The 23,814-nt window shown below is 40.3% G+C and overlaps 1 long non-coding RNA gene across 3 annotated transcripts in view; it reads right to left on the minus strand.

Moving 5' to 3' along the window:
• Window positions 1-23,814, minus strand: part of LOC120369485 — a 139,842-nt gene that overhangs the window by 60,770 nt on the left and 55,258 nt on the right. For all 3 annotated transcript variants that reach the window (XR_005583180.1, XR_005583181.1, XR_005583179.1), the window contains exon 2: window positions 19,328-19,380. This is a non-coding gene — a long non-coding RNA (uncharacterized LOC120369485). The remainder of the gene's footprint in view (window positions 1-19,327; window positions 19,381-23,814) is intronic.

The raw sequence follows: 23,814 nt of genomic DNA on the forward strand, positions 1-23,814 counted from the left end.
GCCAGGTAGACAGGAAAAAGCCCTGCAAACTTTTGAATATCATTTCCTGTTTGCCCAGCGTGGAGCTCCGATCAGCACGGGTGGCGATGCAGTCCGAAATCCAAATCCAAAAAGAGCTCCAGCATGGACCGTACGGATGTGATCGCTGTATGGGCAGGCAAATCTGTTCTATCAGAGCTCCGTTACAGAAGACGAAATTCCAAAGCATTTTTAAAAAATCTCCAGACAGAGGCCACAGCAGGGACTCAGCACACTGCTGCGTGACAAACGTAACAGAAAGCCAAAGAATCAAATGGACGCTCATGGAGGGAGGGAGGGGGGACTGAGGACTCCAGCTATCCCACAGTTCCTGCAGTCTCTGAAAAGCATTTGCATTCTTGGCTGAGCTCCCAATGGCTGTAGTGTCAAACAAATTGTCCGCGGTGGTTCAGGGCATAGCTCGTCAATTTACCCCCCTCACCCACCCCCAGAAGTAAAAGGGAAAAAAATCCTCTCTTGACTCTTTTAAATGTCACCCTATCTTTACTGAATGCTGCTGATAGACGCGATGCTGCAGCAGTCAATGGCAGCATTCTCGCCCCCTCCTCATGGGTGGCTGATGGTACAATATGGCTTATATCCATCGTCATCATCAGCCTTGTGGCAGATGGTGCAGTACAAAAGGACTGGTATCTGTCCTCATCATCAGCCCGTGAGTGCTCCTGGCTGGCCTCTGGTGAGGTCGGCCGAGGCCACCTGGGTAAAAAACTCCTGATCATTCCCAGTAGATGGTGCAGTACGGCTGGTCACCATCTTCATCATAGCAACAGGGGGCTGAGCTCCATCAGCCCCCGCCCTTCATGTGTAAAGAAAAGATTCTGTTCTGCCTGGACTATCATAGCAGCGGGATGCTGGGCTCCTCTCCCCCACACTGCTTAATGTCCTGTCTGGACTATCATAGCAGCTGGAGGCTGCCTTCCCCTCATATCTCACTAACAAGTCACTGTTTCTTATTCCTGCATTCTTTATTACTTCATCACACAAATGGGGGGACACTGCAACGGTAGCCCAGGAAGGCTGGGAGAGGAGGGAATCAACAGATGGGGTTGTTGCAGGGGCACCCTCTGTGAATGGCATACAGCTCATCATTTCTGCGGGATCTGACACGGAGCAGTTGTGCTCTCTGGTTCTCTGATACACTGGTTCTCTAGAACACTTGCTCCATATTCTAGGCAGGACTGATTCTATTTTTAGATACCGTAAAGGAGGGATTGACTCGGGGAGTCATTCCCATTTTTGTCTTTTGTGCCCCCGGCCGATCTCAGCCAGGAGCACCTATGACAGCAGCAGATGGTGCAGCACAAAAGGACTGGTAACCGTCATCTCATTGCCAATTTACAATGGCATGGAAGGTGGTACAGTACGGCTGATAACCATCTCTTCTATCATGCAAAAGCAAATGAATGCTGCTGTGTAGCGCTGCTGAATCGCCTCTGTCAGCGGCATCTAGTACACATACGGTGACAGTGACAAGAGGCAAAACAAGCTCCATGGTTGCCATGATATGGCGTCTGCCAGGGCAATCCAGGGAAAAAGGGCGCGAAATGATTGTCTGCCGTTGCTTCCCCGGAGGAAGAAATGACTGACAACATTTACCCAGAACCACCCGCGACAATGATTTTTGCCCCATCAGGCACTGGGATCTCAACCCAGAATTCCAAGGGTTGGGGGAGACTGCGGGAACTATGGGATAGCTACGGAATAGCTACCCACAGTGCAATGCTCCAGAAATCGACGCTAGCCTCGGACCGTGGACGCACACCACCGATTTAATGTGCTTAGTGTGGCCGCATGCACTCGATTTTATACAATCTGTTTTACTAAACCGGTTTATGTAAATTCGGAATAATCCCGTAGTGTAGACGTACCCTGCGTGTTGCTGTGGATTGTTTAGTGCAACTTTCAGTGTTGCTCATTGTACTGCCTCACTTTAATGCATTCAGTGGTTATCCAAAAGCCTTGCCTTAATTACTTTTCATTCTCTCTTCTTGCCCCCATTCACTCCTAACACTTGCAAGGAGCTTTTAAACTATATGCTTTTCATGCAGAGACTGTGTCTCCCATGTGTTTGTCTAGCACCTAGCACAAGTTGGCCCATCCTGACTGTGGCCTTTGGAAGCTACTGCAGTACAGATTATAAATGATAACTTGACCTCACAACAACACTGAAAATGGTTAGGCTCATTGTATTTTACTTACTTTGTGAACCTCTGCGCTTCATGATTTTGGCTAGTACTGGACGAACAAGTATTGAGCAAGTAAAGAATTTAGTCAAACTTTTATAAAAGATTTCCATCTGCATTTTCAGGCCTAAGTGATTCAGACAAGCGTTGATGATCACCCAGCTCTCTGATGCTTAATTGAGCATTTAAATCTTCTGAGGTTCACCTATTTCTAGATATCTTTTATTCAAAGAGATAAAAACATGTATCACAATGTCACTGACATGTCTTCTGCCTCTCCTCGTGAGAGCTATATTAGGGCACTGTGGGGTGCCACAGCATCAGATACATATTACATCTCAGTCAGTCAATAACACTGGAGCAATCTACACAATTTCAATTGATATAGCTAATAGCACAAGGTTAATTGTCACCTTCATCACAAATCTGATGCCAGGAATTATTTTATCAAGTTCTTGGAACAGGTCTCATTGTAGACTGTGCTAGGACTGAGCCCATAGTAAGGTCGCCTGGGAGCATCCCATCGAAGGAGCTGTGATTCAAGATAAGCTATAATCCCCCTCTCCTTCCTCTTGCTCCAGGCCAATACCAGCAACAAATGACTAATCACCCCCTCTCATGTTTGCTTAGCTGCACTGGCTGGTACATTGTGGAGCAGTACCATGACTTGTGTAATTTCCTCACCCACTTACTCAGCGTAGCACATGCATGGTGTAAAAAGGAGGGAGCGCTTACTCCCTTTTTTGTTCCTGTACAGATGCGTGAGTCAGAACACAATCTACCCTTAGGGTGAAATCCTGACTCTACTTAAGTCAGTGGCAAAACTCCCAAAGCATAAATTGGCAAGTTACAGGTGTACCACACCATCATCTCAGGATTGTTCAATTACACCCGCTTCTACTCACAGACATTGACATCTTTATTTACACTTCAATAGCTGTATCTGCTGTCATGAACTTTGTTGTAGTTCTCTCTGATCTCCTGTGAATGATTTACAAATGATCTAGAACTAATAGGAGCGAGAAAATTTTCTTGCCTTTGCAAAAGCTTGGTTTGCTTGAATTGACACTTGCATAAAGATTCTATTTTTGACATTCAGATCACATTCTTGCTCCAGATATTCTTTGTGAATAATCTTTGTATACGCTGGCAGATGAATTTTGCCTCATTATGCTTTCCTTTTATCTGTCAACCTTATCTTTGGTATCAGAGTATTTCTTAGTGCTGTACAAATCACACAATGTATAAGTCCTTGAGCAAAGTTCCAGAGGCCTCATGGAACATTACTCAACACGTTTGGACTCTTTTACATTTTCCGCCCAAGAGAGAAACAGGTTGTTGTATGAATGGGCAATGTGACACTTCTCAGTTACAATATATTAAAAAGTTATCGGAACTATGGAGTATATTTAACTTGCATAACTTTAGGTGGCAATCTCCACACTTTCCAATGACTAGGGACACTTTTAAAACTAACATTTCTTGGTATACAAACAACAGTTTAATGAAGTAGCAATCTCATGTTAAATTTTTAGTTGTTGAACAAAACAGGGTGACATTGTTCCCTTAACAGAAGCCCAGAGGAAGGACTGGCACACATATTCCCTTCCAAGAGACTTCTGGGGTGGAACATTATACGGCAGAGACATATACCTCTTGTGCTGGGAGGGAGAAAGTATTTTACTATAGACCACTGTGGGGTGCTACATACTCCCTGACCTTTCACCCATTCTCCATACGAAGCCAAATAATTTCTCCTGGCTGAAGCACGGTGGAGATACAGCTTCACCATGCAAAGGAGTATGAGGTTCCCAGCCTCTGCTTGTAGTTTCTGCTCTCCTCTGTTCTCTCCTGCACCAAGTCTTCTGTATCCCTGCAGGGCAGTGGAACGTCCTTATTCCCCCTTACTTCCCTTCCTAGCTAGGGAAAGCTAAGGAACAGTTAAGCCCACAATGATTCATTTTTTATTTACCAATATGTAAAATGTATTTCTGATTGATGAAGGTAAACCTGTTCACAATCTGGTGCTTTGGTTGCAAATATCTGCCCATAAATGTTTTCCCCATGACAGACTGGCCTGCTTAGGCTGTGCGTGTAGCTAGAAGGGAGTATAATTCTACTTGCCTAGTGAAGGCCTCTATACTATGAGAAAGCATTTTATTGACCAGCTTTTGTTAGAAATTACTTTTGTTTAAAAGGTGCCAGCCAAGAATAGAATCCTCTTGAAAAAAAATGAGATGGGTACAAATGCTTGGGGTATGTCTACACTGGAGCTAGAAGCTGTAATTTCCAGCTTGGAGAGACAGTTGCGTTAGCTTTGGTAGAGTCAGAGCAGTGGAAGTGTAGCTCTGATGGCATGAGCGGTAGGATGGCTACCAACTTGAGTACAAGCCTGTCTGAGACCCAGGATATGCACTTGGGCAGGTAGCCTATCCCACCCCTCATGCCATCATAGCTATGTGTCTATTTTTAGTGTGCAAGTTTGATCAGAGCTAACTCAGGTATATCATATCATCTCAAACGGGGAATTATTCCTTCCTGCTCCAGTGAAGATCTACTCTTAGGGGCTGCTGCACTTGTTGTTGCAGCGCTGGTGAGGGCTTCGCTGCGCAGCAATACCACTGTCCACACTTGCAGGCACAACACCAGCGCAACAACTCCCTGCTGCAGCGCTGGCCGTACCACCCAGGTCTGCTTGGGGTATAAGGGTTGCAGCTTGCGCTGGCAGCGCTGGTCATCAAGTGTGTGACACTCCAGCGCTGTTATTGGCCTCCAGGGTATAAGGAGTATCCCAGTCAATTCAGACTCAGGCTCCACCCAGAAGCTGCTTCAAATAGGTCAACAATGAAAGATGAGACCCTGCAGGTTGGTGTTGTTTTTTGAGAGAGGAGAGGAGGGGGAGGGGGGGGGGGGGGGGGAGGGATGATGGTGGATGCAGGTTGTGCAGTAGTAGTGGGTGGGAAAATTTTTTTTTTTTTTTTTTTGCAGTCTTCCAACTCTCTCTCTCCTCTCTCCCCCCCCTGGTCACACCCCACACCCCCCCCAAAAAAAAAGCTTGTTGCCGTTTGCTGCTGGATAGCTGCCCCCATAATTCATCTTCCAACTCCAGCGCAAATGCAAACAAAATGTGGCCACACTGCAGCGCTGGCCCTGCACAGCTGGATGACCAGCGCTGCAACTACCAGCGCTGCAGATTTGTAAGTGTAGCCATACCCTTAGATAGAACAGCATAAGACATTTTCAGTGAAGAATATGTTCACTCTTTCTGTTTATGAGCAAATCATGAAATCCTTGATCCTTCATTATTCAGACTTAATTGTTATATTTTTCCTGTCCCCCTCACCATAGATTTCTCACAATCAACTACTACTGGAATCTTGATAATCATGGTAAGTCTGTTAGTTACCAAACTCATGTAGTATTGCTTTTGTACCCTGATTTTATGTTAAATTAAATAGAGCTTTCTGTGAATTTTGAGTGTTACAAAAGAACACAATGTTAAATTCTCCTTTTTGTGAATATTCATGCCAGCAAAGCTTGAGTGTGTGAATGTTCATGAAAAGTGAATACACAAAAGTTAAAAAAAAAATGAAGAATGATCCAGTGGTCCACTAGCCTAGGACTTCAGAGACCCACATTCAGTTGTCTGTTCCATCACAGACATCCTGGGTGACCTGGGCAAGTCACTTAGCTTCTTCATGCCTAGTTTCCTATATGTAAAATGGGGATAACAACCCCTATCTCACAGGGATGCTGAGAGGATAAATTCAATACAGATTATGAGGAGCACAGATATTATGGAGATGAGGACCATAAAAGGACCAAAGATAGACAGGTTTCATACACTGTCATAGGGGAATTTGCTTTTTAACAAACGTTAAGTTAAAAATTACATCCATCTGGAACTTGGAAAAAGTAATATTTCTTATATCAATATTTAAATGTATACTCAACTGTTCAAAACTTTTCTTCCAGTCCCACTCCAATCTCCCTACATAGACTGCAGTTTCCACCTATAACAAATTAGAATCTCTAGGCCACATCCTGAGCTCCATTCAACACAGCTGGGGATGTGTACATACTCATACGCATGTGCAATAAGATAGCATGAGATTTTAAGCCACATTTGCACTTCCCCAATTACCAGGGTTGCTGAGGTCCGACCCCATACCTCAGGGCAATCTCAGAGTCTCAGCATAAAAGCTAGGTATGTACCGTTCTTTTCACTTTGGTACTAGACTATGAAGGTTGAGGGCCTACTTATATGAAAGCTTGAGCAGCGGTCACCTGATTCTAGGGTGAAGAAGTGCTGTACCTCTGACAAATCTATTATCACATGTCAATGCACCAAGAATCAAGGATTATTGTTATGTATGTAGACGTTATGAGACTGGATTATTGTTTTAGTTTTATGTTTTTATTCTCAAAGAAAAGCATAACCTGACGAAACTGAGTTTGTGTTTCTTACCATTATCCTCCCCCTGGAGTACTTGCATGCTGTTCACAGCTTTGCAAAGAAAGTGGATTCTGTTGACCTGTGCGATGTGACACTGGCTAATGAGATTCTTTTAGACACCCTGGAAGACACCTTGCTAACATACACAGAATGGCTGGCAGATTCTGTCTGTTCAGATAGCAGCTCTAATTAGTATGAAAGCAGTCCTTAGAGGTTACCAAAACTAGTGTCCCATACTTCATAATTTGAAAAGTTGCCACAGACTTTGCTTCTTCTTTTCGGGGGTGAGGAGGAAGGGGTTGATCCTTGAGCCTTAAATGAAAAGGCAGCAGAAAGCAGCTAAAAAGATGCCCTAATGGGGCAGCTAAGGATTCCCTTGATTCTAGGAAACCCCTAGGTGGCATAAAGTCAATATAGCTGGCTCCACACCATGCCCCATTCACATAGCCCGCTTTACACTGTGCTCCAGCAATCCCTACCTAAGCAGTGGCTACTGCAGGGCCATTACAAGCTGGCAGAAATTAGAGCAGAGCTTCAGTTCCTTTAGCTTGTGCCAGGGGCCATTTTGCCCCTCTTCCCCTCACACCAGTCCCAGAATTGGGGAGGTAGAAGAATGGCTTAGAGAACCCTTCACCCCTCCTCAGCAGTGCTGATCTCTGCCCTAGCACAGCTGAGGATTTAACCTTGTGTGTTAACAGCACAGTACAAATTTTTATTAACATTTTTGATTTTTCTCAGTTGTGTTCATTTATATGAATAAAACAGGGATAGAAAAAAACCAAATACATTTAATAAAATGTCTTTCAGCACTGCTTAGTGTCGCAGTGCTCCTAATAGGTCGAAATGTCCTGTTGGGAATTGGTGGATTATTTGTTTGTTTTTTCCCCTTCCTGCTCATTAATACTTTTATGAGACAAATTATTTTTCCAGAGCTTGTAAAATATTATGGGCTGTTTTAGATGAAGAACCATTTTCAGTCAGAAGCCACCTTTCCATTTCTCCTAATCAGTGCCTTGTTAAAGGCCATGCAAGCTCCATTCACTTATACCAGCCTACAGCATTAGTTCTTGTTAAAGGGAACTGGTGCATTTATTTTAGGTAATGTATTAGTTCAGAATATTCTACAATCCTTAACCATGGCAACAAATGAAATTTCAGCATTTCATTCCAGTTACATACTCCAAATTGTTACTTTCATAGTATGTAAAGTCTTTTTTTTTTTTAATATATCCATCCATACAAATAAAGTAAAATATAATTACATTAAGCTTTTGGGAGCAAACTGTTATTTACAGGGTATTATTTTCATAGGCAGTATATTTTTCACATTGAAAAGTTAACTGTGATGCCTCATAGGGGACAGCCCAGCAGGAGTGAAATATTCTCATAGCCAGCCCTTTACAGGGAACAGAGAAGCCTCAACATCAATAATTTGGTTTCTTGGGCAACACATAGGAAGGCCTTTTAGGATTGGAAAAGTGAGCGGTCCCTTACCAGGGAAACTTACTGAAGAGCATGGGGGCAGGAAGAAGGAGGACATCCCACTCGGTGCATCATTAAAAAGCAAGAGGTGGTACAGGGACAGGCCATTGGGTGTTCTTGTTGGCTTGGCAAAGGTGCAAACTAGAAGGATAGGATTTAAACACCCAGCCCGTCAACAACCATTCAAGTCATAAGGTCTGACTCTGTGCAATGCCTCCACAGGAGAAGGGAGGCAAAGATGGTCTTTGCCCCAACTGGATTTTGAGCTGGCTAGGGTCCATTGTAATTCCGACATAAATTAAAGCAGCCCTGGCTGTTGCTCTAATTTGAGGACTGTGTTGCAACCTAGAGACTCTAGCACCATGTATCCCTAATGATAGGAAGGGATAGGGTAGAACAGCTTATGTCAGGCCTAAGCTGCTCCTGTACCAAGGGAATTCTTCCTGACCTCTTGTGGTATCTTTACAGCCTCTGTATACCACCATAATGGTACATAAGGCCCAGCGTAAAGGGATTGGGGAGAGGAGAATCTTTCCCATATACTACATTTTATGTATGGTTATTCCTATGAATAGTCCTGGGCTCTCATTGATGCAGGTCACTTGGGGTGTAAGTGAATGAAAAGCATGGTATGGCAGCATAGAACTGCCTGGATACCTTAACTGTCAATTTGCAAACTTTCCAGGTTGAGAGTTAATGTATTCTGTTTGAAAGGGTTCTTTGCTTTGCAGAAGCACCTTACAACCCTAACTTTCCTTTTTTGAGGGGATGGGAAGGGAGGTTGATTGGGAATTTCCAAGCTTTTTGCCTGTGTGGTTTTGGTAACTCTCAGAACAGTTTCATTATACATTTCAAGAAATGCTGCAACATGGCAGAGTTATTTGCAAGAGAGACCAAAATGCCTGATCCAAACCACAATGAAATCAGACAGACAATCTCCAATTGGACTTTTGATCAGGTCTTGATCTTTTGGAATCATTCAGAAGTTTGTAGGTAAAAGAATCAGTGAAATGTAGCAGGCTGAGGGGGAGGAGAGAAAAGGATTTTGAAACAAGTTCAAGCAATAAAAATAATTTTAATCACAATGACTTGAAAATGTTTTTAAAGGTTTATTTATTGGTTATTTTAGCTGAACTTTTCGCGTGGTTTGTTCTGGCAAAAGTTAGAGGGCCTTACAATGGGAACCTTGCTTTACTCTTAGCCATGGAAAGATGATGTGTACTTACATAACAGGGATAGCAATATTCGGACTGGAAAGTGGATCAGAAGGAATATTAAGTTGGAAAGACTATTAAATAAGGGCTCATCGTGTGTCTTTATTTTCTTTGTTGAGCTCTCTAAATACATTTGTCACTGTTTTACTACTACTACTATTATACATAGTATAATAAATACATGTATATATAAATACATGATTCTTGCATATTTTTGAATCAGAATGTATTTACCATAGCTCTCTCTTGAATCACGTGATTAAAATCTTACTTGAATAAAACCATTAAAAAGGTTAAATAAAAACTAAATAATGTAAATCATGATGACATTAGTGTTAGTACAATGTACAGATTTCACCATTATCTAAATACCTACAATACCTTTTTCATTCCTTTTAAACTCTCCCTTAGAAAAAAAACTTTAGACAGGTCAAAATTTTGCCATATCTGGTAATCTGATGTACTTCTTCTCTAGTACATGCCTCTCCCATTCAAGTGAGTGCATGTTAAATATTTTACCACATATAGTTCCAACTATTTTTGCTGGATTTGTACCTAATGCATATTGGACTTCAGCTGATCTGTAGCTAGCATTTGAGCCCTGGGGCATATCTGGAAAAAGAATATATACGTAAACATGAATCTCATCATATTTGTTAACAGGAAGTTCTCCCCAGCAAGTATGTCAGGTGATATCAACATGAAAAAGCACTACAGTGGTAGGCTCTGATCCTGGAATGAATTATTCATACAGACCCTTGCACCCACATCAAGTCTCATTGTAGTCAATGGCACGCCTTGCATGTACAAAGAACTGTCTCCTCCAATCCTATCGCTGGACCAAGGTCTTTTTATATTTTGAGACTAGACATAAACAAAACAAAAAGCCATTCTGGTAAGTGAACTGGTCATCTTAATGGTGGTGTAAATTAATGCGTTCAATTGAGGATTGTCTTTTTACACACACACACACACACACACACACTCTCTCTGCCGGAGCTTGCACTATCAACAATCATTACCTTTGGTTGTATTATTCAGGCTAATCTGAAGGGTTAAAAGAATGATAATGCAATTACTGTTTTATGAAAATGCATGTTGTACTCACAAACCTTGAGAAGTCCAAAGCTATGAGAAATAATTCTTCTTCCAAGGTACTGAATACTAACTATCGTATTTTCCCTTAGCAGCAAGGAAAATCTCCACAGATCTCAGGAGTTCAAAACGTTCTTCATTTTATATCCTGATTTAAATACTGTCTATACTCATTTTAAGTAGCATCTACTACCTTGCAGTTTAAAAATATCTGATTAAGCAATAGCTCATATTATGAATTGTGTTAGCATGATAATTCACATCTTTGAAAATCTATTTAATTGATACTAGGAAAATGCAGGGAGGGAGGTTGCCCATTTTTTCTTCTCCCCACAGATAATAAAACATTAAACACGTAATCAATCCAAGAAATTGGGTGGCAGTAACAAAGACTGAACTAAATCATATTTTTCCTCTTGTTTAATACTATTAAATGTCTAAGATTGATTAAAATTGTGCTAAAATTTAAGATACTGTTAATGCAAAGAACAGCAGATGGCTTGAGAGGAAGCTAAACAATATATTTATTTTGGACTTATTATAAAGTTAAAAACTAGTCAAAATAATAAACAAACTGGCCTGCTTTGCAAAAATCTTGCAAAATTGTAAGTTAAGATGGTATTTCTTATTCAGTCCCAGACAGCATCAAGATTTGTTGATTGTATCTACAGAAGACCACCTTTTCTGGCCTATATTATAGAATATGAGTTGTACAATATCTCTTGCAGCTGAAGAATTGTGAAAAATGTTTCTTTGGATGGGGCACAACCTGAGTGCTATTCATATATTATATTGAATTGCTATAAACTTCTGTGGCCTAAAGCCATCATGGTTTTCAGGTAAAACAATAAGGATCCTCTGTTTGTTACTAAGAGTCAAGTTTTTGTAAACATCGTTTTTCCTCAGTGAAGTCTGGAATTAATTGCATTAAACTTGTTCCTGTCCATAACAAGTAATTATCCTAATGGAACATCAGTAATGTGCAGTTCTGTACATGGAAGATGAAGGAGGAAATTTCTTCTTTGCCATACTGCAGGAAATCAACTTACATTCCAACCTATGTAATTTGGTTACCCTCTTACTTATTTTAGCATGGAGACCTATAAATGTTATTATTGATGGACACCCAACCATCTTTCTGCTTTTTAAGTCCATCCAGTGGTCTGAGCACAGGTCTGTCAGCAAGGAACACTCGAGTTCTAATCTAAGCCATGTTCAACATTGACTTCTTGTAGCTTCGGTGAAATTTTCCCCTTCTGTAAAATGAGGATAATAAAACTGACTTAACTGTCTTATAGGGCTGTTGTGAGGATTCATTCATGTTTATGAAACATTTTGAAATGGAAAAGCACTATACGAGCATTACCTTTAACTAGTTTTTAAAGCAAGCCCAGGGCTTTGCCCTTAACCTCAGTTATTTATTTTTCTTAATTGTTTCTTAGTAGAGATCTTATCACTTTTTTGAAATCCCAATAAATTATATCCACTGCACTCTCTTGAACTTTCTTTAAAGAATTCTGGAAAGCTAAAGAAGTCATGGTGGTTTGATCCTATCAGGTTTAACTTTTTCAAGTAGCGTACAGTAGTGCTCTATCCTTAATTACTGTCCCAGCCAGTTTTTCAGAAAGGAGGTGAGACTTATGGCATGTCTACACTGACAATTGATTCAGTGAGTGTTGATTTAGTGGGTCTGGTGAAGACATGCTAAAATCAATGGGAAAGCACTCTCCCAGTGATGTGTACACCACCTCCCCAAAAAGCATAAGGAAAGTCGATGGGAGATGCTCCCCCATTAACACAGTGCAGTGTAGCCACCACGATAAGAGGCTCTAACTACATCGACTTCCGTTGTGTTATTCACGTAACTGAAGTTGCGTAAGATAGATTGATTTACTGCGTGGTAGTGTGGACCGGCCCTTAGTGGTCAGTAATTCTGGAGTTTCCCTTGGCTGTATTTTCCTACATAAGCACCATATCTGCCAACCAATCTTCAGAAACATTTGCGGTTTCCAGAAGTGTATTGCATATCCCCAACACTGGGTCTGCTACTTCACATTTTTAACAGGTATCTTATTAGCAGATTGAAAACTCAGTCATTTGGTTTTAATGTGGGTGTACTGTTTGTGATAAGCCATCTTCATTCTGATTTAGAATTGATTAGTGCCCACTCTCATCCTACATGATTGTGCTACATAATTTTACATTAATCTACCTTGCCCAGTTATTATAGAATTCCACTTAAATAATTAAACAATGCAAAGGCCTAAATATTTCAGTGCTTAGATCCTGATTAAAAATTATGTTGTACAGATGGTGCTCATTAAATCATTGTCATCAAGGCAATGTACTCATGAAAGGAAGTGCACTGAAATATCACCTAGATAAGGCTTCAGAGTATGTGTTATACTTCTCATGGAGAAAAACATTCCACTGAGCAACATTTTCCTCTTCATAAATTTACCTAACTGGGTTCATCATAACATACACACCCCATCACCACAATATCTGAGCACCCGTCATATCTGAATATATCAAGTGTATTTTTGGACAAAAACAAAAAGGGCTAAATTATCTTCCCCCCTCACATACCCTTAGTGGAAACTTTATGGCTAGTACATAAGTCACCAAAAGTTACTTGAAATGATCTGAGATGACAGCATTTCTTATTCTCCTGAGAATATTTTGCTATTTTTGGAGTACTATACCTATTAGCATCTTAAAGCACAAAATAAATGGTTCACTATTCACAGTATCCTCGTTTGGTTCTATAGTTATGTATAATTACAGGGTGGCTTTCAGTTCTTTTTGAGTTTAGGTTTTTTTCTGGAAGTCACAGTAAGAAATGCTCAATAAAAGTATAATTTAATAAGGAGTTTAGTCATCCCTTAGGGTAAATATACTTTAGCATTATATGTAATTGCTCAAAGAAAATGCAACAAAAGCATATCTGAGTCTGATGGGCCACTGGTATGTGTTAGCATACATTGGGTAGGGTTGCCAACCCTCCAAGATTGTCATGCAGTCTCCTGGAATTAAAGATTCTTTAATTAAAGATTATGTCATGGGATGAACCCTCCAGGAATACGTCCAACCAAAACTGGCAACTCTAACAATAGGGCCTGATCCTGAACTATTTAATTCAATGAGAATTTTGACAGAGAGATACATTGGTGGAGGATGTCACTTATTTCTGTATAATTCTACATATAATAAGATAGTTGTGATGGGCTGGGAGATTCCCTGTTCAGTTCAGGGTGAGTGCACCCCATCCTCAAGCCATCTTCTGCATCTAGGCAATGAGGCCTAAGCGTTTCAGTCCACCGAATGGCTCTTTGTTGTAGGGTCGTGCAGCCTAGGAGTCAGAGTCAGTAGTGGTCTCCTGACTCTCAGGGCAGTGAGGCCCAGTAAAATCTAGTTAACAGTTAATGTGTTTTTATTTTTTTACAAAATGTAAAAACTAAAGATTCTCTGTAAAAAAGCAAATGCCGCATTTTTCCAGGGCAAACAGATTACTAGGATCCCTGTGGATGAGCAGAGTACAAGGATCAGATTCTTAGCTGGAGTAAATTGGAGTAGCTCCATTCACTTAATTGGAACTATGCCAATTTACATCAGCTGGTGATCTGTCCACACTTGTATAGTTGGAGGGGGGGGGAACCCTATGAAGCCTGAGCTTTTTTCTTGTGCCTCTGAACTTGTTTTAGCTGCGATAGGCACCAGAAAACAAATATTTGGTTTTTTTTCCCCCCAGCCAAAACTAGGAAGCATTTGAAATGTAATGCCTGCCAGCTTTTGCAATATGTTACTTGATATTTCCAGACAATAAGCATTAGAACTGGGTGTTTACCTGAACTAGAATTGCTGGCCTTTTCAGGATCATCCAGCACTTTTTTTAATTCAAAATTGCTGCAATGAATTAAAAATATGAAAGGCAAAAGGAATGAGTTCATTTCAATGAACTCATGCTGATAATTCTATTTATCAAAATGCTTCAAAACTGAAAATGTTGCATAATTTAATATCAAAATTTCTTTGCTTTTGGAAAACTTGCTCTGTTCATAATTGGCAGTTGCAAAGAAAAAAAATCTCACTGCAAATGAGTTTGTCTAAATCATACAAACTCATTAATACAGGCTAAATCTTTTTGAGAGCTGTAAACATGCTTTATAGGAAGGGAACCTGACTCACGCTGTGTTACATTTTACACTTTATGAGTCATCACTAGCCCTTCTGTTTCAAATGCTACAGTAACCGCCAAAAAGGGACATGAGGGCTGGTCTCATCAGTAGGTTGGCCTTTGCAAAAATAGCTTAGTAGTCCTTTTGGCACAGTCCCTTCCATTCACCCTCACTGCCACCCAAAAAGCCCGAGCTGAAATTTGTGGTTTAGAGTTAGGCTAGGAACACAGAATGTGTGAGGAAGAACTACTCCCTGTCCACTCTCTTCCCTTCGCATTTCCAAACCACATACAGCACTGGAACTGACCACACATGCTACAGCTACAGTACAGTTCCTCCAGGACTGCTATCACTGGAATAACATGCTACCCAGACATAGAAGGGATTTGGTCACTAGATTTGTACAACTGCTGTTCCAGAGCCCATCCATCTCAGCCTATGGTATTTAGAATCAGTGCACAACACATTTCCATGATGTGCAGGGGGTGGAGAAGTCAAGCTGGAGAGCCTTTCTTCCAACAAACCTACGCATCCAAATAGCAACTTTAGCAAGAAAAATCATTATTTTCAACTTTTTGGGTGGCCATTCTGTGACACACAACTGCCAATGCAGCTCTATACATTTAGGAATTCCAGCATCTCCTTGAATGCACTACACTTGAGAATGCAACTGCAGATGTGAAGGAAACTTGAGTTCATGCAACCAACTTGCTGGCAAACACAGACTGATGCACTCTATTTCAGTGCATCCAAATCAGAGCACTAGCTGCCCACCGAACACACACTTTATGTTCAAAGTTCAAAGAGTACTGGGACTGAGCTCTTGGAGAACATGCCTTTTCCTTTGCAACTATGATTTTCCAAGAAGGCTATGATCCTCAATGAACAGGGTAAGACTAATGCAATCAGGAAAAAGAACCTTTTCAATAGCCATCTATCAGCTGTCAAATACCTTTCCAATGGAGTTGAGGATCAAAATGAATCTGTCCACATTTGGGACAAAATTCAAGATCCCCTTCTGACATAGCCTCCCTGTAAGATACACACATTTTACTCACACACATGCAAGAGTAAAATCTTGCATGCTATTCTGTCTGCACTCCAAAGAGAAGGAACAAGAATAGAAGGACAAAGAGATAAGAAATTGTAATTTTCCTACCTGTACCTGGACAGGGTGACAGAATCAAGTCTGTCTATTGATCATATTTCCATAGACTGCCTGACAAAAGTGTCAGTATTCAAATATGATGGGTATTTTTTAAAAAAAAGACGAACAGCCTAATGTGCAAGCCCTTCACACATGTGGATGAATTTCACCTCCAGTGCAAATGGTGAATCATAATCACAAACATCTGTTCTGAATCTTATTAAAAGTAATCAGATAAATAAAAATAGCTAGTAAAAATCAATAATGTGTTAGTGCTGGGGGTCTGGCTTTGCTCCCAGTGAAGTCAGTGGCAAGAACACTCCTTTTTTAAACAGATTTTTTTAATATATATTCTTCCTAGCCTAAACAAACTAACCAAGGTTCTAGGCATCTTTGAGACAAATTAAAAGTAATCACAAGAAATAAACCAGCAGCCTCCATTCATCCCAACACCAGGAAATAACCAAATATCAAATCAAATCCAAACAATACCTTGCCTCACCTCTAAATACTTGCTTCTGTCATAACCCTCCACCCCAAAAGGTTTTGGTAAACCCTGGCAGCATGCCCTAAAGATCAGAATTGGACTATTTCAGACCAAGTTGCAAGAGTAAGCTCCAAAGTTGAGAATCCTTCCTGGAAACATATGCAGGCATCTGCTTCTGTTAAACAGAGTGGTTTCAGATCAAATGCCTCTCCTGAGAGTAGCCAGGGTGGTATTTGTTAAGAGACTGCATCTCTTTTCATATAAGCCAGTCGCAAGACATTAAGGGCTTTCTGAGTAACAAATGGAGCAGCCCTGTTCACTCCAAGTACAGTGCACAAGTCAGTCAACAGATGGGTGGGATTCAAGGAGATTTGAGGCATCCAACTGGTCTCTCACAGTCACGATCACCCTGCGATATGAGAGAACGTACAGACTGTTACAGCTGTAGCTTGACCCCATTTTCTCTCTCTTCCTTGGGCACCAATTCCAAGCCACCATGCCTGTGTTTCTCTCAGGGAGGAACCCCACAGCTCACCAGGTTACAGTAACCTCTGTTACACCAATTGCATTATACCAGCAGGCCCAACAGTCATGCTATACACTTCTCTCTGAGAAATGTGACTGGCCGATAAATGCAGTGACTTAAGACAGCTTTCCCAAAACAAGTGTGATTTATCTATCTATGGAAACATCACAAGTGGAGAGACCAGGATTAAAACAACAAATGTCTAAACACATTTTCTTATCTGACCTGTGGCCTTTCTTTGCAAGTTCTAAGTAGCTTCACAGTAATAGGGTAGGCAAGGTGGACTGCTCATGCAGCCTCCTTCTCTCAGGGTACATACACACTGTAATGTGAGGTGTGACTGAAGCATTGGTATACACACCCACACTATCATGGCTCAGAGTGGCAATGTAGATGCAGCAGCATGGTCTTAAGCACAGAATGTAAAAGCATGCCAGGGACTCTGGTTATGTATTCATTTTGCTTGCCTGTGCTGAAGCCTGTATTGCCATGTGTACACTGCTATTTTTAGTTGTGTTAGCACAAGTAGGTCTATGCCACAATCACACCTCGGATTGTAGTGTAGACATTTCTTCAGTGATTCCTCTAATCAGTATTTCTCTCTCCTTAGCTCATAGATGTTTTTACTCATTCCAAATATCCTTTGTTCATGATTGAAGTCTTTGACTTGGGACTCTGCATCTTATCCAAACTGGTTTACGTGGTTCTTTAGGGAGGATCAGTAATAGCCTCCCAAGAGAGGATTAGGGCACTGTCCTGTGAGGACCAGGCAATTGAATTAAAGCCACTGCTGGGTTCCTGAAGAGCTCAAACTGGATTTAACTATTTGGATTCCACAGAACCAGAAGTTTAACCTCTAACACCACACAGATGCACATAATATTCATAGGAATAATATAGATAATTCACAGTCTCCTCTCCGATCTCTTAAAAATTACACAAGAAATATCAGTGCTTGTCATGGATTCTTCGTTAACTTACTTGTTTTATATACTTGGCCATAGATGCTAAGGCTGCAGTATTTAAATATTACTGAGATACATCCCAGCTCTAAAAATTAAAAGTAATGGTTTAATTTAACTTTATAAGCATGTCATCTTGTCCAATATATCTTCTTTGATCATATTATGAAGATAAACATTGAAAATAATTCTATAAATTCTGCATGTCACTTTAAATGATCATTACATTGTTACAGTAGCAAGTTCTCTGATAAAGACTAATTAAAATGACTGAAATTATATGAGATTGTCTGGAAAAAGAACCTCTAAATTTTAATATCACTTTCCTTTATTGTATTTTAAACTTTAAAATATATATATTTTTTTCAAGCAGGAAGGAATTCCTTTTAAATTTGAAAGAAAAGTGGCACATTCCTAAAACCCATTTGTCAAAACTCCAGTGAATGTATTGGTACTTCTGTCTGCAGAGTTCTTTGACCTTGGGTCTATTTTGGGACTCAAACTTCGATTCTAGAACTGTGCAGGGTTTCATCTCAGTTTTATGCCAGCATTGCAACTTCCAGGACAGTGCTTTATTCAAGTTCCAGGACAGTAAAACCATTCAGTTCTAGCCTATAAATATTTAATATTTCAGAACTAGGTCTCTACAAAGCACTGTCTGCCAGTCTTTAGGGCTGTACAGCTTTCATGTCTGAACATTAATATATTCCCCACCTGAGGAAAGCACATGTCACACCCCTGAAAAGTTGAGAGTGAACCCCCCCCTGCACACACACACAAATATTTACACAAAAAAAGAAAGAAAACCAAAGTAACCTGCATCAAACAAGAATGGAGCATTCTACACCACCAAATGAAGTTACTCAGCAAAACTGATCTTCCACCCTGCTAGTCATATATTTATTTTAATACTCAAACCCTGCATGTGTATGCACACTGAGGACCTTTTGTTCTCACACCCCTGTCCTGCTACATGGAAAAAGGAGTTAGCACTTGCCTCTGCAACATCCCCCATTGCCTGGGATCCAGGAGCGTGGAGTGAGCAGATCAGGGGAGGGGGGGATGAACTTCATCCCCTTGATCAGTGACTGGGCAAGGAGTGGAAAAGGCAAGCCAGGGCTAAGGGGGATGGCAATTCTGCTCTTTTCATCCACCAGTGTTGCAGAAAACCCCAGGCATTTAAATGCTAAGGTGTTGAGTGTGCAGTAAGAAGAATGTTAACACAGACCTAGACTATATTCATTTCCTACATCTTCACTCCAAGTTAATATTTAATTTATCCTGGCTAAATGACATGTAGTCATGAAATTTAAAGGTGAAATTCTCTTCTCCAATATTTGAGGGGAAATTCTTCATTCATTCCACATGTAAGGCTTCTGTTGACAAGCATAGAACGGCCATAAAGAGAAATGCAAGAGATCTTAGTACAGATCAAAGGAAGAGTTTACTTTTTACCTAACTGGACATTGTTCACTTCAACATGCTATTTCGGAGAGACACATCAACATTACGTACTCACATGTCACATACAATTTGAACACTTTCATGATATGCTTACAGGTGTGTACAAAACAGAGGTTCTTCCATCCAGGTGGCAGCTCTCCATAACACCTAAAACAAAACAAAACAAAGTTACCAGCTGTGCAACATAGAAAAGTACGGGAAGATGGTAATGTTTATTGAGTCACTGTGAAATCCTTTAAAGGTGTGGAAATAGAAGAGTTGTGGGGAGGGGGATATACTGAAGAAAAGTGAGGAAAGTGGGTGGAGTCTATTGGGGCAGCACCTAGATACCATGGTAATAGGTGTCTTATAGATGCCCAGAGAAATTGTTGGGGACATAAGTAGGTCAGAGAAGTGGAGGGATAAAGATGAATATGCAGACATTTAACATTTCAGGTGGATAAGTGAATTTTTCAGGATTTAGATAAACTCAGCCTACGCTCTCTGTCTGCTTCAGTTCAACTACTGTCAAATAAGACTATTATTTTCTCTTTCTCCCACTCTATCTAGCCCTCTTAGATTTGAAGCTGAAAGAGAATAGGACTGTCTTTAACTTTGTCCTTTATACAGATCACAATGAGGTCCTGATCTTGACTGAAGCCTCTAGACTCTACTGTAATACAAACAATAACACCAATAAATAATAATCACTCCTGAAGAAAGCCTTTTTAAACTTCCTTTTGCAGTTATTCCATCTCTCACCATAAGTATGCACAGCACTGAAAAGCGTTTTAGGAGATTTTACAATCTTGATCAGACAACAATCAGAAGTTATAAGAAAACAAGCATGGTGTTGCACCACCTACCTACACTATCAGTGAAGAAATTAATATCAGAAGGCTACAGTGACAAAGTTCCTCCTCTACCTTGGTGGGTCCTGCACTTATTGGCGGATTTGCTCGCCTCACAGATTCATCATGTGGGTCAGGAAACAGCCCAGAGGTCTTCCCCTCTGGTAGAAGCCACAGTCCAGGTCAATTTCTCCTGTGTCTGATCAGGAGTTGGAAGGTTTGGTGGGAAACCGGGCCAGCCCTCTACTCCAGTTTCCAGCCCAGGGCCCTGTGGATTGCAGCTGTCTGTAGTACCTCCTGTAACAGCTGTGTGACACCTACAACTCCCTGGGTTACTTCCCCATGGCCTCCTCCCAACACCTTCTTTATCCTCAACACAGAACCTTTCTCCTGGTCTTCCAGCAATATGTCTTCTCACTCTCAGGTCCTCATGCCTCTTGCTCCCAGCTCCTCACATGCATACCACAAACTGAAGTGAGGTCCTTTTTAAACTAAATTGCCCTGATTAGCTAGCCTGTCCTAATTGATTGTAGCAGTTTCTTAATTGGCTCCAGGTGTCAATCATCCTGTCTGCCTTAATTGGTTCTAGCAGGTTCCTGGTTACTCTAGTGCAACCCCTGCTCTGGTCACTCTGGGAACAGAAAACTACTCATCCAGTGACTAGTATATTTGCCCTCTACCAGACTCCTGTACCCCACTGGTCTGGGTCTCTCACACTACATATAACAACATAAAATTAAGTATCAGAGGGGTAGCCGTGTTAGTCTGGATCTGTAAAAGCAGCGAAGAGTCTTGTGGCACCTTATAGACTAACAGACGTCTGGGAGCATGAGCTTTCGTGGGTGAATACCCACTTCGTCGGATGCATGTAGTGTAAATTTCCAGGGGCAGGTATATATATATATATATATGAGCAAGCAAGAAGCAGGCTAGAGATAACGAGGTTAGTTCAATCAGGGAGGATGAGGCCCTCTTCTAGCAGCTGAGGTGTGAGAGGAGAAACTGGTTTTGTAGTTGGCAAGCCATTCACAGTCTTTGTTTAATCCTGAGCTGATGGTGTCAAATTTGCAGATGAACTGAAGCTCAGCAGTTTCTCTTTGAAGTCTGGTCCTGAAGTTAGCAGATCTTAAGGTGGCCATCCTGCAGCAAAAAAACTTCAGGATCTGATTGAACTAACCTCGTTATCTCTAGCCTGCTTCTTGCTTGCTCATATATATACCTGCCCCTGGAAATTTCCACTACATGCATCCGACGAAGTGGGTATTCACCCACGAAAGCTCATGCTCCCGAACGTCTGTTAGTCTATAAGGTGCCACAAGACTCTTTGCTGCTTTTATAAAATTAAGTGATTCAGACTTACAAAATATTTTCTCCATAGATGTTTACATTAGAACAGAACATTAGTGCATAAGAAACATTGCTAAAAACTAAAACAACTAATAATGTTTCTATTCTTTAGAACATCCCAGGAGGCTGAGTTGCCCATGAAAAATGTGTTTATGTCTGATATCTGCAGATAGCAGTTTTTCCATACTGCCAAGAGGACAAGATTTAGTCATTTACAATCCTTCTATTCCTATTTTCTACAGAACAACACTGAAAAATGTCCAGAAATGGAGAGACAGACAATTAAGCTGCTAGAAGCTGGAAGAATATTTGCAGTGCCCTGGGTTTTGTATGTTTGTTTGGTAGGTTGTTGTTTTTTTGTTTTGGTTTGGGTTTATTTTATTTTTTTTTTGCGCCTAAAACCTTTTATTCATGGGTAAAATCAGGAAACTTTTCAAACTCTCCAGGCATCATCACATTATTAAACCGTGACCACACCAGTTCAAAAAGTGTTTCTTTTCTATTTTCAGACTTCCGTTGACAACCAGCCTTCCTAATACTCTTGTAAAGAGCAAGAGGGAATGGGTATGCATGTGTTTGGAGACAGGAGTGTGCGAGTTTGGAGGAGATTTGTATTTCAAACAATTCAATCATCTGCAGAATAAGTACACCAATTGCACAAGCCATACATTTAAAAAAAAAGTAAAATAGTTTCATTGTACTATATTATACAAGCCCTTTACTGCTGGAAATTGAAATCTCCTTATGATAGAAAGAAATGTAAAAAGTATTAGCAATAAGTACCAGGAAATTCAAGCTCATATTGCCTTGAGTTGATGTCACTTTTCTATTTAAAGAAATATATTTTTAAATTATTTCATTCTGTATCTTTAACAAATATTTTCTAATTTACGAGCAAAAAATCTGAATGTATTTGGGAGAGAAAAGGGGAATACTAGAGAGAACAGCATCTAAACACTTCCCCCCTCCTCTTCTCACACTGTAAATGGTAATTACAGAACCCAGATGCCAAGGTATGGGAAATAGTCTTTCAACAGGAGCCAATTCTCTGGCAGAACAGGCAGGTTAGACTCTTGATGGACTGTCTGGGCTGCTTTGTCCACCTGAATGCCATTTCCCTTGACTTATCTTTCATGCTAAAGAATTTATGCACATTCATTTTCAGCAAGCTATGAAAAAAGGTAGCATATCTGCACAGCAGGAACCTAGAAAAGCCAGTAATTAGTTGTAGCGCACTGAGATTTATTCAGTGAATTCCCGCTAACGAAACAAGAAAAATAACAAAGACATACACATTGCAGTTTTACAAGGACTAGGAAGATTACTCAACAATGAATTCTGCTTAACTACTTTTTTGAGATAAGTTTCATTGATTTTTTTTATTTTAAATTAGGTTAAGCTAATTCCATGTTGCAATACCAAGTCTGGAAGAGTCTAATCTTCTTACACTAGGGAATAGATTCCTTAAATAGTTATTAAATAAGATTAAATAGTGTAGGTCATTAATTAATACAACAGTCACAATTTAATGTACTGTATCTATACAGAGTGGATAAAATTTGGTCCCTCTGTTACACCCGTGGCATGAGGTTGCATAGGTGGAACTGAGGGAAGAACTTTTGCCCAGCATGTATGTATGTATTTTTATATAGCACATTCCAACCAAGAGATCCTATTTTTTATTATTATTATTATTTTATTTTTATTTTTTTTACAAACTATATTTTTAATCCAGGAAAACATTCCTATCTTAGAAGGACACTTAAGAAACTATTTAAATCCCATTTAATTCATTTGCTTAAGTGCTTTTCTGAGGGCAGAATCAATTCATGACTGCAATGCAGTCACTAGTGGCATGAAAGAGAAGTAGGGTGGTAGATATCTGGGACAGAGCCAACATTTTATTTAAAAATATAGAATAAAAACCTATTCTCAAAAAAATTGCCACTGAACCGTAACAGTGGGATCTATACTTGTATTCAATCAGCATTAGGCTAATTCTGCTCCTGTTGAAGCCACTGGACATTTTACCAGTTGCTCCAGTGGGTGCAGAGTTTGACTAACACTGGCCACACTTGTAAATGCCACTCAATGTCCACAAAGAAGAGACATAACTACTGTCTATAAAGTCTCATCCGGAAGACTCTCATAATGAGCTGTATTGAACTCCTTCTACCTAAGAAAGATGAAAGGTTGAGTTAATTAGCAGGTTTCATATTTTTATTCTATTCATAGATACAGTTTACTGGTTATTTGAATACAAGCAATTGCATTTGTTTATATATAGGTTTGGAACGATTAGATTTGTATCTGTAAATGTTGATTTCATTTTATGCATACAAACAAAAAAAATATTTCCATTGATAGTCATCAAAATTTACAGATAGGCAAAGGAAGAAAAATG

This window comes from Mauremys reevesii, linkage group 7 (assembly GCF_016161935.1).
Source record: "Mauremys reevesii isolate NIE-2019 linkage group 7, ASM1616193v1, whole genome shotgun sequence".
Taxonomy (NCBI): Eukaryota; Metazoa; Chordata; order Testudines; family Geoemydidae; genus Mauremys; species Mauremys reevesii.